Raw genomic sequence first — 15345 nt, 5'->3', positions numbered from 1 at the left:
ACAAACCAGAACTGCTGGAATGAACATGGTTCCAGTCCTCAATCCGATCACAGTAAATCATGTTCTATGCTGAGAGAAATGGGTTTCGATTGTGGGGCACCGGCACCAGTACTGGGATAAGAGGGAGCTGTTCCGTTTGGACGGGCTTCACTTGAACCATGCTGGGGCTAGAGTCCTGGCGAATCGAATAACTAGGGCTGTAGAGATCGCTTTAAACTAAATAGTGCGGGGGAGGGTCCAGGTGAGCGGGAATTAAAAAAGTCAATGAGAAATAAGAAAGCAATAGAGCAGGATAGAGATAGGGGAAATAATAACCAGAGTGTGACAGGAAGGGACAGAATGTTTAAAAATAAGAATACAACAGAAAATGGGGCCAAAACATGGAGAAATGGTAAAAAGACCAAGTTAAAAGCTCTGTATCTGAATGCACGCAGCATTCGTAACAAGATAGATGAGTTGATGGCACAAATAGATACAAATGGGTATGACCTGATCGCAATTACAGAGACGGGGCTGCAAGGTGACCTGGGCTGGGAACTGAATATTCCAGGATATTTGACAATTCGGAAGGTTAACAGAAAGGAAAGAGGTGAGGTGGCTTTGTTGGTAAAGGATGGGATCAGTGCAGTGGGGAGAAGTGATATTGGCTCAGAAGATCAAGATGTAGAATCGGTTTGGGTGGAGATAAAAAATAATATGGGGAAAAAGTCTCTGGTGGGCGTAGTCTACAGACCCCCGAACAGTAGCAATACTGTTGGACAGAGCATAAATCAACAAATAATGGAGGCCTGTGAAAAAGGTATGGTAATAATCATGGGTGGTTTTAATCTCCATATTGATTGGACAAATCAAATTGGCCATGGTAGCCTTGAGGAGGAGTTCATAGAGTGCATCCGGGATGGTTTCCTAGAACAGTGTGTAATGAAACCAACCAAGGAGCAGGTTATCTTGGATCTGGTACTGTGTAATGAGACAGAATTAATAAATGATTTCATAGTAAAGGATCCTCTAGGAAAGAGTGATCATAGCATGGTTGAATTTCAAATTCAGTTGGAGGGTGAGAAAGTTGTATCTCAAACCAGTGTCCTGATCTTAAACAAAGGCAATTACAATGGCATGAGGGCAGAACTGGCTAAAGTGGATTGGAAAAATAAATTAAAGAGTAAGACAGTTGAAATGCAGAGGCGGACATTTAAGGAGATATTTCATAACTCTCAACAAAAATATATTCCAGTGAGAAAGATTTAAGAGAAAGGAGCACCATCCGTGGCTAACTAAGGAAGTAAAGGATGGTATCAAATTGAAAACGAAGGCATACAATGTTGCCAAGATTGGTGGGATTGTGGGAGACCAGAAGATTGGGAAATTTTTAAAAACCAGCAAATGATGACTAAAAAAAAATAAAGAGAGAGAAGATGAATTACGAGAGTAAACTGGCAAGAAATATTAAAATGGATAGTAAGAGCTTCTACAGGTATATAAAAAGGAAGAGAGTAGCTAAAGTAAACATTAGTCCCTTAGAGGATGAGACTGGGGAATTAATACTGTGAAACGGGGAAATGGCAGACAATCTGAATAAATACTTTGTATCTGTCTTGACGGTAGAAGAGAGCGGCGACGGCGGGAAACTCGGTGGCGGCGAGGCTATAAAGAGGCGGCAGAGACCAGGTAGGCTTACCAATCTCAGGGAGAGGGAGAGGAGTAAAAAGTAATCGAAGTGTGACGTCACCAGAAAGCAGGTAAGTGATTGGTTGGTGAGTATTTCATAGAAACATAGAAGATAGGAGCAGGAGTAGGCCAGTCGGCCCCTCGAGCCTGCTCCACCATTCAATGCGATCATGGCTGATCATCCAATTTCAGTACCCGGTCCCTGCTTTCTCCCCATACCCCTTGATCCCTTTAGCCTTAAGAAATATATCCAACTCCTTCTTGAATATATTTAATGAATTGGCCTCTACTGCCTTCTGTGGTAGAGAATTCCACAGGTTCACCACTCTCTGGGTGAAGGAATTCCTCCTCATCTCTGTCCTAAATGGCTTACCCCTTATCCTTAGACTGTGACCCCTGGTTCTGGACTCCCCGACCATCGGGAACATCCTTCCTGCATCTAGTCTGTCCAGTCCTGTCAGAACTTTATAAGTTTCAATAAGATCCCCTCTCATTCTTCTAAACTCCAGCAAGTACAAGTCCAATCGTCCCAATCTCTCCTCATATGTCATTCCTGCCATCCCAGGTATCAGCCTGGTGAATCTTCGCTGAACTCCTTCCATGGCAAGAACATCCTTCCTCAGATAAGGCGACCAAAACTGCATACAATATTCAAGATGTGGTCTCACCAAGGTCCTGTACAACTGCAGCAAGACATCCTTGTTCCTGTACTCAAACCCTTTCGCTACGAAGACCATTTGCCTTCTTAACCGCCTGCTGCACCTGCATGCTTACCTTCAGCGACTGGTGCACAAGGGCACCCAGGTCTCGTTGCACTTCCCCTTCGCCCAATCTATTGCCATTCAGATAATAATCTGCCTTCCTCTTTTTGCCACTAAAGTGGATAACCTCACATTTATCCACTTTATATTGCATCTGCCATGTTTTTGCCCAATCACCCAACCTATCCAAATCATCCTGGAGTTTCTCGGCATCCTCTTCACAGCACACACGCCCACCCAGCTTTGTGTCGTCTGCAAATTTGGAGATATTACATCTAGTTCCTTTGTCTAGATCATTAATATATATTGTGAATAGCTGGGGTCCAAGGACCGATCCCTGCAGTACCCCACTAGTCACTGCCTGACACTCGGAAAAAGACCCGTTTATTCCAACTCTTTGCTTTCTGTCTGCCAACCAGTTCTCTATCCAAGTCAATACCTTGCCCCCAATCCCATGTGCCTTAACTTTACACGCTAATCTCTTATGCGGGACCTTATCAAAAGCCTTCTGAAAGTCCAAATACACCACATCCACTGGTTCTCCCTTATCTATTTTACCAGTTACATCCTCAAAAAATTCCACTAGATTAGTCAAGCACGATTTACCTTTTGTAAATTCATGTTGACTTTGTCCAATCCTGTCACTGTTTTCCAAGTGCTCTGCTATTACATCTTTTATAATGGACTCTAGCATTTTCCCCACTACCGAGGTCAGGCTTACCGGTCTGTAATTCCCTGTTTTCTCTCTACCACCTTGTTTGAATAGTGGGGTAACATTAGCTACCCTCCAATCCATGGGTACTGTTCCAGATTCCATCGAATGTTGGAAGATGATCAGCAATGCATCTACTATTTCTAGGGCCACTTCCTTAAGTACCCTAGGATGTAGATTATCAGGCCCTGGGGATTTATCGGCCTTCAATCCCATCAATTTCCCTAACACCATTTCCCTACAAATACTGATTTCTTTCAGTTCCTCCCTTTCATCAGACCCTATGTTCCCCGACATCTCTGGGAGGTTATTTGTGTCCTCCTTTGTGAAGACAGAACCAAAATATGTATTTAATTGGTCTGCCATTTCTTTGTTCCCCATTATAAATTCCCCTGATTCTGACTGCAAGGGACCTACGCTTGACTTCACCAATCTTTTTCTCTTCACATATCTATAAAAGCTTTTACAGTCAGTTTTTATGTTCCCTGCAAGCTTACTCTCATATTCAATTTTCCCCTTCTTAATTAATCCCTTTGTCTTCCTTTGTTGAATCCTAAACTGCTCCCAATCCTCAGGTTTACTGCTTTTTCTGGCCAATTTATATGTCCTCTCCTTGGGATCTTATGGTATCCCTAATTTCCCTGGTTAGCCACAGTTGAGTCACCTTTTTTGATTATTTTTATGCCAAACTGGGATGAACAAATTTTGTAGTTCATCCATGCGGTCTTTGAATGTTTGCCATTGCCTATCCACCGTCAACCCTTTGAGTGACATTCCCCAATCAATCCTACCCAACTCGCACCTCAGACCATCGTAGTTTCCTTTATTTCAATTCAGGACCCTCATCTCTGAGTCAACTACGTCATTCTCCATCTTAATGAAGAATTCGATCATATTATGATCGGTCCGACCTAAGGGGCCTTGTACAACAAGATTGCTAATTAATTCTTTATCGTTACATAATACGCAGTCTAAGATGGCCTGATCTCTAGTTGGTTCCTCGACATATTGGTCCAGGAAACCATCCCGTATACACTCCAGGAATTCCTCCTCCACAGTATTGTTACTAATTTGGTTAGCCCAATCTATATGTAGATTAAAGTCACCCATGATGACTGCTGTGCCCTTATTGCACGCTTCTCTAATTTCCCTTTTAATGCCATCCCCAACCTCCGCATTACTGTTTGAAGGTCTATATACCACTCCCACTAACGTTTTCTGCCCCTTGGTATTTCTCAGTTCTACCCATACAGATTCCACATCATCAGAGCTAATATCCTTCCTTACAATTGTGTTAATCCCTTCTTTAACCAGCAATGCTACCCCACCTCCCTTTCCTTTTTGCCTATCTTTCCTGAATACCCCTGGATGTTGAGTTCCCAGCCTTGGCCATCCTGGAGCCATGTTTCCGTAATCCCAATCAAATCATATTTGTTTACCTCTATTTGCGCAGCTAACTCATCCATCTTATTAGGAATGCTCCTCGCATTAAGACACAAGGCCTTCAGGCTTGTTTTTTTAACGCTCTTAGAACTATTACAATTATTATTTACTGTGGCCATGTTTGATTTAAACCCTTGATTTCTCTGTCTGCCACTTTTCTTTTTCTCCTTCCTGTCTTGCTTTTATCCTTGTTTCCCTTTCCTCTGTCCCCCTGCTCAGGTTCCCAACCCACTGCCATTTTAGTTTAAACCCTCCCCCAGAGCACTAGCAAACACTCCCCCTAGGACATCGGTCCCGGCCCTGCCCAGGTGCAAACCGTCCGTTTTGTACTGGTCCCACCTCCCCCAGAACCGGTTCCAGTGTCCCAGCAACTTGAATCCCTCCCCGTTGCACCATTCCTCTAGCCACGTATTCATCTGAAATATCCTTCTATTTCTACTCTGACTAGCAGGTGGCACTGGTAGCAATCCTGAGATTACTACCTTTGAGGTCCTATTTTTTAATTTACCTCCTAACTCCCTATATTCCGCTTTTAGGACCTCATCCCATTTTTTACCTATATCGCTGGTACCTATATGCACCACGACAACTGGCTGTTCACCCTCCCCTTACAAAATGTTCTGCAGCCGCTCTGAGACATGCTTGACCCTTGCACCATGGAGGCAACACACCATCCTGCAGTCTCGTTTGCAGCCGCAGAAATGCCTTGGGTAAATTCAAAACAAGTCGATAGATTTCTGACTAGTAAGGGCATCAAGGGATATGGCGATAGGGCTGGTGAATGGAGTTGAGGCAGAAGATCAGCCATGATCTCATTGAATGGAGGAGCAGGCTCGAAGGGCCGAATAGAAACATAGAAGATAGGAGCAGGAGTAGGCCATTCGGTCCCTCGAGCCTGCTCCGCCATTCAATGAGATCATGGCTGATCATCCAAATTCAGTACCCTGTCCCTGCCTTCTCATATCCCTTGATCCCTTTAGCCATAAGAAATATATCCAACTCCTTCTTGAATATATTTAATGAACTGGCCTCCACCGCCCTCTGTGGCAGAGAATTCCACAGGTTCACCACTCTCTGGGTGAAGAAATTGCTCCTCATTTCTGTCCTCAAAGGCCTACCCCTTATCCTTAGACTGTGACCCCTGGTTCTGGACTCCCCGACCATCGGGAACATCCTTCCTTCATCTAGTCTGTCCAGTCCTGTCAGAATTTTATAAGTTTCAATGAGATTCCCTCTCATTCTTCTAAACTCCAGCGAGTATAAGCCCAATCGTCCCAATCTCTCCTCATACGTCATTCCTGCCATCCCAGGTATCAGCCTGATGAATCTTCGCTGCACTCCCTCCATGGCAAGAACATCTTTCCTCAGATAAGGCGACCAAAACTGCACACAATACTCAAGATGTGGTCTCACCAAGGCCTTGTACAACTGCAGCAAGACATCCTTGTTGCTGTACTCGATCCCTCTCGCTACAAAGGCCAACATACCACTTGCCTTCTTAACCGCCTGCTGCACCTGCATGCTTACCTTCAGCGACTGGTGCACAAGGACACACAGGTCTTGTTGCACTTCCTCTTCTCCTTTTCACATACCTACAGAATGTAAAAAGTCTGTATTAAAACCTGAGCCAGTGTGTTGTGAGACAAAGAGCCTTGTGTCCAATAAGGGGAATAAAGGCCCACAGCCTCCCCTGGCCCCGGGCCCTGAACAAGGAACTAGAGAAACTCGCTGCCCTGCAGATCAGACAATCAGCCAGCGCTAGTCCCGCCCCTCGGGCTCCCCGATTGGTTGGAGGACCCGCCGGCAGCTCGCTCCTCCAGCCGCGCCCCGCTCGCTCCCTATTGGTCGGGAGCTCCAGTCAATCAGGCCGGGGGGGCCGGGTCACGTGTCCCCGAGGAGATCACGTGATCGTCCAACTGACGCCGCTCGGTCCGGGCCCTCGCGGACTCCAAGGTTTTTCTATTTCTCTTTATTCTCTCCCGATCCACCCCTCCCCCCACCCCACGCGATTCTCCACCCAGTCGGAGCGGAGAAAACTCACTTTGCGTCACCGATCGCGACTCTGGAAGCGACACCAAGGCCTTTCCCCGGAATGCCCCGCGCCGACTCCGTCCGACAGGATCCGAGTGCGCAAGCGCAGCTCCGAGTGGGGGAGGGGGTTGGTCTCCTCTGGGCATGCGCGGTTCTTACCCTTGCTGACCGGGAGGGGTCGCTGTGTCGGACTCGGCCCAAACCGCCGTCCCGTGTGCGCATGCGCAGACTCTCAGCTGTCAATCAACCATCAGCCAGAAGAGGTCGCTGGTGAGACCAGTGAAGAAAGAAAGATTTGCGTTTATATAGCGCCTTTCACCACCACCGGATGACCAAGGAAGTACTTTTGAGGTGTACTCACTGTTGTAATGTAGGAAACGTGGCAGTCAATTAGCGCACAGCAAGCTCCCAGAAACAGCAATGTAATAATGACCAGATAATCTATCATTTTGTTATCATAATTGAGGGATAAACATTGGCTAGGACACCAGGGATAATTCCCCTGCTCTTTCCCACATTACAACAGTGACTACACTCCAAAAGTACTTCATTGGCTGTAAAGCACTTCAAGACATCTGGTGATCATGAAAGGCACTATATAAATGCAAGCCTATCTTTTGCGAAATAGTGCCATGGGATCTTTTATATCCACCTGAGAGAGCAGACAGGGCCTCAGTTTAACGTCTCATCCAAAAAAGGGCACCTCCGACAGTGTAGCACTCCCTCAGCACGGCACTGGAGTGTCAGTCTGGATTTTTGTGTTTTAAGTCTCTGGAGTGGGACTTGAACCCACAACTTTCTGACTCCGAGGTGACAGTGCTACCCACTGAGCCACTGGCTGACACTAAAGAACAAGCAGTTCTGATGAAAGGTCATCGACCTGAAACGTTAACTCTGTTTCTGTCTCCACAGATGCTGCCTGACCTGCTGAGTGTTTCCAGCATTTTCTGTTTTTATTAAAGAAACAAGGGAGTGATTGCTGACAGGAAGAATGTTGGGTCGTCCTGTGCATGCGCACCTCCCTGGCGGCTGAGGTGAAACAACGACTTGCCCCCACCTGAGCTGTGCACACGTACCAGATGTTGCGGCTCCGCAAACGCGCCCGATGTTCCAACCGCGGGGTTTTGTGTGCTGAGCATGCGCGTTGCGTACCGATCGGGACGGACGATTGTGGAGCAGGAGGGAGAGCGTGGGGGCCATGAGCACATGCGCGGGACTCAGTGTCAACAGAGCGCTTTCTGGAGCGCCGGGGCTTGTGGGTATTACAGCTGCCATTACTGCTGATCCTTTCAATCGACCTGTGCAGCAGCTGGGGCCTGAAAATCAGCTTCATTGCCCCTGGGTTCGGAAAGCGGAAAATTAAACAACAGTTTGCCTCTGATCCTTTTCTGATCTCAATTTACAGGGTTATAGAAGTGGAGCAGTTACAGGCAGGAAGCTCAGACCAAACATCACGTCAAGATCTGACAGAGTCGCTGGATTCATCAGAACCTGAATATCATCGGCCTTTGCACATGGAAGGAGAAAGCAGTGATCGCAGTGATGACAAACTGCACACGTGTTCGGTGTGTGGACATGGATTCAGCCAATCGCCTGACCTGGTGAGACACGTGCACCGTCACACCGGGGAGAAACCGGGTAAAGGTGGGGATGGCGGGAAGGGATTCAGTTCCCTGTCTGCATTGGAAGTTCAGTGGCGCAGCCGCACCAGGGACAGTCCGTTCACCTGCTCCGTGTGTGGAAAGGGATTTGTTTGTTCATCCCACCTGCAGACACACCAGCGAGTTCACACTGGTGAGAGACCATTTCAGTGTTCTGACTGTGGGAAGAGCTTTAAAAGCCCCCGGTATCTGAAGCAACACCAGCAAGCTCACACCGATGAGAGGCCGTTTAACTGTTCAGACTGTGGGAAGAGCTTTAAAAGCTCCGGGGAGCTGAAGGGACACCAGCGAGTTCACACTAATGAGAGACCCTTTAAATGTTCTGAGTGTGGGAAGAGTTTTAAAATTCCCCGGGAGCTCAAGCAACACCAGATCCTCCACACTGGGGAGAGGATATTCAACTGCTCTGAATGTGGGAAGGGATTCACTGAATCATCCAACCTGCAGACACACCAGCTTGTTCACACTGATGAGAGGCCATTTAACTGTTCTGACTGGAAAGAGCTTTAAAAGCTCCGGGGAGCTGAAGAGACACCAGCGAGTTCACACTGGTGAGAGGCCATTCACCTGCTCTGTGTGTGGGGAGGGATTCACTCAGTCATCCAACCTCCTGTCACATCAGCGAGTTCACAGACAGGAGACCCTTTAAATGTTCTGACTGTGGAAAGATCTTTAAAAGCTCCGCGGATCTGAAGAGACACTGGCTCCTCCACACTGGTGAGAGGTCGTTCACCTGCTCTGTGTGTGGGAAGGGATTCACTCATTCATCCACCCTCCTGTCACACCAGCTTGTTCATACTGATGAGAGACCCTTTCAATGTTCTGAATGTGGGAAGAGCTTTAAAAGCTCGAAGAGCCTTAAGAGACACCAGCGAGTTCACACTGATCATAGAATCTAACAGCACAGAAGGAGGTGATTTGGTCCATCGTGTCTGTGCCGGCTCTTTGAAAGAGCTGTCCAATTTAGTCCCAAACCCCAGCTTTATCCTCAGAACTCTGCAAACTAGTTCTCTTCAAGTACATGTCCAATTACTGTTTGAAAGTTCCTGTGGAACCTGATTCCAGCATCCTTTCAGATGGTGCGTTCCAGATCTTAACAACCCTCTGTGTGAAAGATTACACAAATTAGGGTTGAATTCCCTGGAATTTAGAAGGTTAAGGTGTGATCTGATCGAAGTTTTCAGGATATTAAGGGGAACAGATAGGGTAGATAGAGAGAAACTATTTCCGCTGGTTGGGGATTTTAGGACTGGGGGCATAGTCTAAAAATTAGAGCCAGACCTTTCAGGAGTGAAATTAGGAAACACTTCTACACACAAAGGGTGGTAGAAGTTTGGAACTCTCTTCCGCAATCGGTCATTGATGTTAGATCAATTGTTAATTTTAAATCTGAGATTGATAGGTTTTTGTTACCCAAAGGTATTAAGGGATATGGGCCAAAGGCGGGTGTATGGAGTTAGGTCACAGATCAGCCATGATCTCATTGAATGGCGCAACAGGCTCGAGGGGCTGAATGGCCTCCTCCTGTCCTATGTTCCTAACTAGTGATTTGTAAAGGTTTAGTGTAACTTCCTTGCTTTTGTATTCAATGGCCCTATTTACAAAGCCAAGTATCCCATACGCTTTGTGAACTGCCTCACCAACTTGCCGTGGCACTTTCAAAGATTTGTGAATATGGACCCCCAGGTCCCTCTGCTGTTGTACCCCCTCAAAATAGTCCCATTTAGATTATACGGCCTCTCCCTGTTGTTTCTCCCAAAGTGCATCACTTCACACTTATCCTCATTTAATTTCATCTGCCTTGTGTCTGCTCATTTCACAGTCTGTCTCTGTCCTCCTGAAGTCTCTACTACTATGCTCACTATTTACTACGTTGCCAAGTTTTGTATCATCCGTAAACTTCAAACTTGTACATCTATACCCAAGTCCAGGTCAGTTATATATAACAAGAAAAGCAATGGTCCTAATCCTGACCCCTGGGGGAACCCACTGCATACTTCCCTCCAGTCAGAAAAACATCCCTCAGCACTGCTCACTGTCTCCTCTCCCTTAGCCAATTATACCCAAATTACCATCAGCCCTTTAATTCCCTCTGCTTCTATTCCCCGAGTAAGTCTCTTATGTGGTACTTTATCAAATGCCTTTTGAAAGTCCATATATACATCTGCTGCACTACCTTCATCAACCCTCTGTTACTTCATCAAAGAACTCAATCAGGTTAGTCAGACACGATTTACCTTTAACAAATCCATACTGGCTGCCCCTTATTAACCCATGCTTCTCCAAGTGAGAATTAATTTTGTCCTTGACAATGGTCTCTCGTCGTTCACCCACCACTGACATCAGACTGATTGGCCTGTAGTTACCAGGTTTATCCCTCTCCCCTTTTTTAAACAGGGTGTAACATTTGCAATCCTCCAGTCCTCTGGCACCACTCCCATATATCTGAGGGAGATTGAACGATTGTGGTCAGAGCTTCTGCTATCTCCACCCAAGCTTCCCTCAGCAACCTAGGATGCATCGCATCTGGACCGGGTGACTTGTTAACTTTGAGTGATGACAACATATTTAGGACCTCCTTTCTATCCATTTTTATCCAATTTCTCTACTCCCCCTCCTCTACTGCGACATTAACTTCATCCTCTTCTTTTGTGGAGACAGATGCTAAGTACTCATTCAGTACCTCAGCCACGCCCTCTGCCTCCGTATGATCAGCTCCTATTTGGTCCCTAATCGGCCCCACCATTCCTTTAACTATCCTTTTACTTTTGATACCTTTTAAAAGATTTTTGGGTTCCCTTTTACGTTACCCACTAATCTTTTCTCGTATTCTCCCCCTTGTGGCTCAGTGGGCAGCACACTCGTCTGAGTCAGAAGGTTGTGGGTTCTAGTCCCACTCCAGGGACTTGAGCACATAAAACTAGGCTGACACTCCAGTGCAGTGCTGAGAGAGTGCTGCATTGTCGGAGATGCCGTCTTTCTGATGAGACTTTAAACTGAGATCCTGTCTGCTCTCTCAGGTGGATGTAAAAGATCCCATGGCACTATTTTGAAGAAGAGTAGGGGAGTTATCCCCGGTGTCCTGGCCAATATTTATCCCTCAACCAACATAACAAAAACATTATCTGGTTATCACATTGCTGTTGGTGGGAGCTTGCTGAGCACAAATTGGCTGGTGTGTTTCCCACATTACAACAGTGACTCCACTTCAAAAGTACTTCATTAGCTGTAAAGAGCTTTGAGATGTCCGGTGGTCATGAGAGGCGCTATATAAATGCAAGTCTTTCTTTCACATATCCTTTTTCAATTTCCCCCACACTCTCTGTATTCTCCTGGTTTTTGACTGTATTCTGTACCTGACATTTGTCATAAACCTCCTTTTTCTGTTTTATTCTAACCTCTACACCCTTTGTCATCCAGGGAGCTTGAGCTTTGGACGCCCCATCTTTCCTCCTTATGGGAATATGCTTGGTTTGTACCCAGTGTCAAATTTTTTTCATAATGTGAAGCACGTTGGGACATTTTACTACATTAAAGATGTTATATAAATACAAGTTGTTGTTATTGTCTGAAACTAACAAATGCCACAGGGAAAACTAACAGTATTTTTACTCCCAAATATTAAATATTTTGTTCCACAGGGTTTATCTGCTTTGATTGATGAATTTAAAAGTCTGTATTAAAACCTGAGCCAGTGTGTTGTGAGACAAAGAGCCTTGTGTCCAATAAGGGGAATAAAGGCCCACAGCCTCCCCTGGCCCCGGGCCCTGAACAAGGGACTGGAGAAACTCGCTGCCCTGCGGATCAGACAATCAGCCGGCGCTAGTCCCGCCCCTCGGGCTCCCCAATTGGTTGGAGGACCCGCCGCCCGCTCAGTCCTCCAGCCCCGCCCCACTCTTCCTATTGGTCTGGAGCTCCCGTCAATCATCTGGGCAGTGTGAGCTGAGCATGCGCGGACACATCAGGTGAGAGAGCTCAGGGAGCGGATTCATGAACCCCGGGGGCACGCGGGCCGCTCACACCCCGAGCTCAGGGAGCGGGTTCATGAACCCCGTGGGGACGCGGGCCGCTCACACCCCGAGCTCAGGGAACGGGTTCATGAACCCCGGGGGAGGCTGCGAGATTCTCAGCAGCTCAGCTCTGTTCGGTGCTGTGTGAACGGGCTGCTCCACACCCCGGCTGCTCACGGGGAATGCCAGTGCGGAGGGCCCAGTGCAGAAGGCCCAGGGTGGAAGACCCAGAGGAGAGTGTCCTAGGCGGGAAGCCCAGCACGGAGGACCCCAGGCGGGGGGCCTAGGCTGGAACGGCTGGTCACCAGAAGCAGAGTCGGGAGATGCTGTGGGTGAGCATGCTGCACGATTTCTAAAGGTGAAGAACAGTCTCCAGCCTGAATGAGTTCCAGCGGCCCCGCCTGTGCTCCATCTGGTGGCAGCTGTGAGGCTTTGTTTCGGTGATGGGATCGGGTTTGTGCGCCGCCATTTGGTGGAGGAAAGACAGACTGTTCCTATCTATAGTATGGTGCTTGAGCAGCCATAAAATGGGAAAAGAGAACGGGATAAAAGTAAAAAAGGAAAATAAAAGACAAAACAAGGTATATCAGCAAGGAATGTCTTGATGGCTGGGTCCTGTGAGTGATAACAGCAAGTAGAAGGAAATTTGAGTACTCGTTTTCCTCTTACGGGATTTGAGAAAGTGGTCGGCTTCTTTTCTGTGGAAAGGTTGAAGACTGTGGATAAGGATTATGACATTATATGGTTGGATGACATCAAGTGAAGACGAGGAGTTATTAGAGTGCCAATAGGACTGGCGTTGAACTGGTATTAGTTGTTTTTGAAGAAGGTTTCGGGTTCTGGTTAAAAGTAGTTTACTTGAAGTCTTAAGTGATTTTTTGATATGGTTGTGGGATTTTCTATATTGTGGTGTTATTTAGTGTTAAAGCCTTCCTTAATCGAACGAATGAACGCACGCATGCGGATACAAATATATGCACGCATACACAATGGAACTTACGTTGGACCGAATGAAGGGCTCGCTCTCCAGGATGGGGGTCACTCGGTGAGCGTGAGGTCTGCCGGACGGACGAACGAACGCACGCATGCACACAGGTAGACAAATGATACGCACGCTTACACAATGGAACTTACGATCGACCGAATGAAGGGCCCTCGCTCCCCAGGTGACAGTCAGCTTGGTGAGCGTGAAGCCTGCCGGACAGATGAACGAACACATAGGCATGCACGCAGATAGAAACGGCACACATGTATGCATTCATGCACATGGAACTTACACTTGAACGAACGGACGAATGGAGGAATGAATAACTGAATGATTGAACAATGCCAGTTGGACTGGCGTGTAACGGATTCTTGGTTTATTAAATAGTTGCAGTTTGTACTGTAAACATTGTTGATTTAGCTGTAAAATTTATTGTTGACCATAATTGGTCAATGAATGTAATGGATTTATTATGTAACTGTTGAGTTGTATAAGTACTGTTGTACTTGAATGTTAAAATTATAAAAAAAGAACAGGTTATACAGTACCAAGCAAAAATGAAGTTACCAGATTGCCAGTAGGACTGGTATGTATTGTTTTTTACTGTGAGTACCTGCATTGTTGACATTGGTTTTGTCTGGAAAAATTTATTATTGTATTTGTACTGTTAATCCTAGAAAAAAAAATGAACCCCGGGATCCCTGATAGCCAGCCAGGAATCTTGTGCTGCTGCTGTGCCAGAAGAGAGGGGAAGAGAGGTCTCTCTCTCCGTCCAGGAGGAGAGACCACATCTGTTGCTGCTGCAGCTACTATTGGGGTGCCAGAGGAGGAGAGGAGAGACAAGACCAGACCAGAGCTAACAACAAAGGGAAGCCATTCCATCACTGCTTCCCCAACTGGTCTCCATTACAGGAGAGGGAGAGAGGGGAGAAAAACGAACATCCTACATCTGTTCAGAAGGAGGGAGAGCCATTGGAAAACTTCTACAGGTGGGTGTTTCATGGTGCACTCTCATAAAGACCTTGTATTTAAGTGGGGGGAGGAAAGAAGAAGGAGAAGAAAACATCTAGGGGTGTGTGTGAGTGTGTGTGGCTCTTGTAAAAACTAGGCCACACACACCACTAGCAAACACCCCTCCCTATTACTGTTGGTAAACTATTTAACTGTAGTGTAATTAGTGGGATTGATTGATTTAATTTAAATTCAATTAATTAAATGGTAAATCATGGCAGGACAGCCCGGCCCTGTGATCTGCTCCTCCTGCGATATGTGGGAACTCAGGGACACTTCCGGTGTCCCTGACAACTACATGTGCAGGAAGTGCACCCAGCTGCAGCTACTGGCAGAACGCATTGCGGCGCTGGAGCTGCGATTGGATGCATACTGGAGCATTCACGATGCTCGGGACATCGTGAATAGCACATTTAGGGAGTTGGACACACCGCAGGTAGAGGTTGGACAGAAAGAAAGGGAACGGGTGACCAACAGGCAGAGTACTAGGCGCATGCAAGTAGTGCAGGGGTCCCCTGTGGCCACCCCCCTCTCCAACAGATACACCACTTTGAGTACTGTTGGGGAGGGATGGCTTATCAGAGGAAGGCAGCAGCAGCCAACTTCCTGGCACCAGGGGTGGCTCTGCTGCACAGAATGGGAGGAAAAAGAGTGGTAGAGCTATAGTAATAGGGGATTCAATTGTAAGGGGAATAGATAGGCGTTTCTGCGGCCGCAAACGAGACTCCAGGATGGTGTGTTGCCTCCCTGGTGCAAGGGTCAAGGGTGTCTCCGAGCGGCTGCAGAACATCTTGGAAGGGGAGGGTGAACAGCCAGTTGTCGTGGTGCACATAGGCACCAACGATGTAGGTAAAAAGCGGGATGAGGTCCTAAAAGCAGAATATAGGGAGTTAGGAGGTAAATTAAAAAACAGGAGCTCAAAGGTAGTAATCTCAGGATTGCTACCAGTGCCACGTGCTAGTCAGAGTAGAAATAGAAGGATATTTCAGATGAATACGTGGCGAGAGGAATGGTGCAACGGGGAGGGATTCAAGTTGCTGGGACATTGGAACCAGTTCTGGGG

The 15345-nt window shown here is 46.9% G+C and overlaps 1 long non-coding RNA gene and 1 pseudogene across 2 annotated transcripts in view; one reads left to right on the top strand and one right to left on the bottom strand.

Annotated features, from left to right (window-relative positions):
• LOC147118748 (uncharacterized) overlaps positions 1-6176 on the bottom strand; it is a 21885-nt pseudogene extending 15709 nt beyond the window's left edge. The window contains exon 1 of the transcript XR_015077942.1: positions 6112-6176. The product of XR_015077942.1 is annotated as an uncharacterized LOC147118748 (transcript). The remainder of the gene's footprint in view (positions 1-6111) is intronic.
• Positions 6172-15345, top strand: part of LOC147118747 (uncharacterized) — a 22342-nt gene continuing 13168 nt past the window's right edge. The window contains exons 1-3 of the long non-coding RNA XR_015077943.1: positions 6172-6537; positions 8021-8216; positions 13949-14260. This is a non-coding gene — a long non-coding RNA (uncharacterized LOC147118747). The remainder of the gene's footprint in view (positions 6538-8020; positions 8217-13948; positions 14261-15345) is intronic.

Source organism: Somniosus microcephalus, chromosome 4 (genome assembly GCF_052327205.1).
Source record: "Somniosus microcephalus isolate GS21.2 chromosome 4, FLI_Smic_1.0, whole genome shotgun sequence".
Lineage (NCBI taxonomy): Eukaryota > Metazoa > Chordata > Chondrichthyes > Squaliformes > Somniosidae > Somniosus > Somniosus microcephalus.
This window is presented reverse-complemented; position numbering and strand designations above follow the sequence as displayed.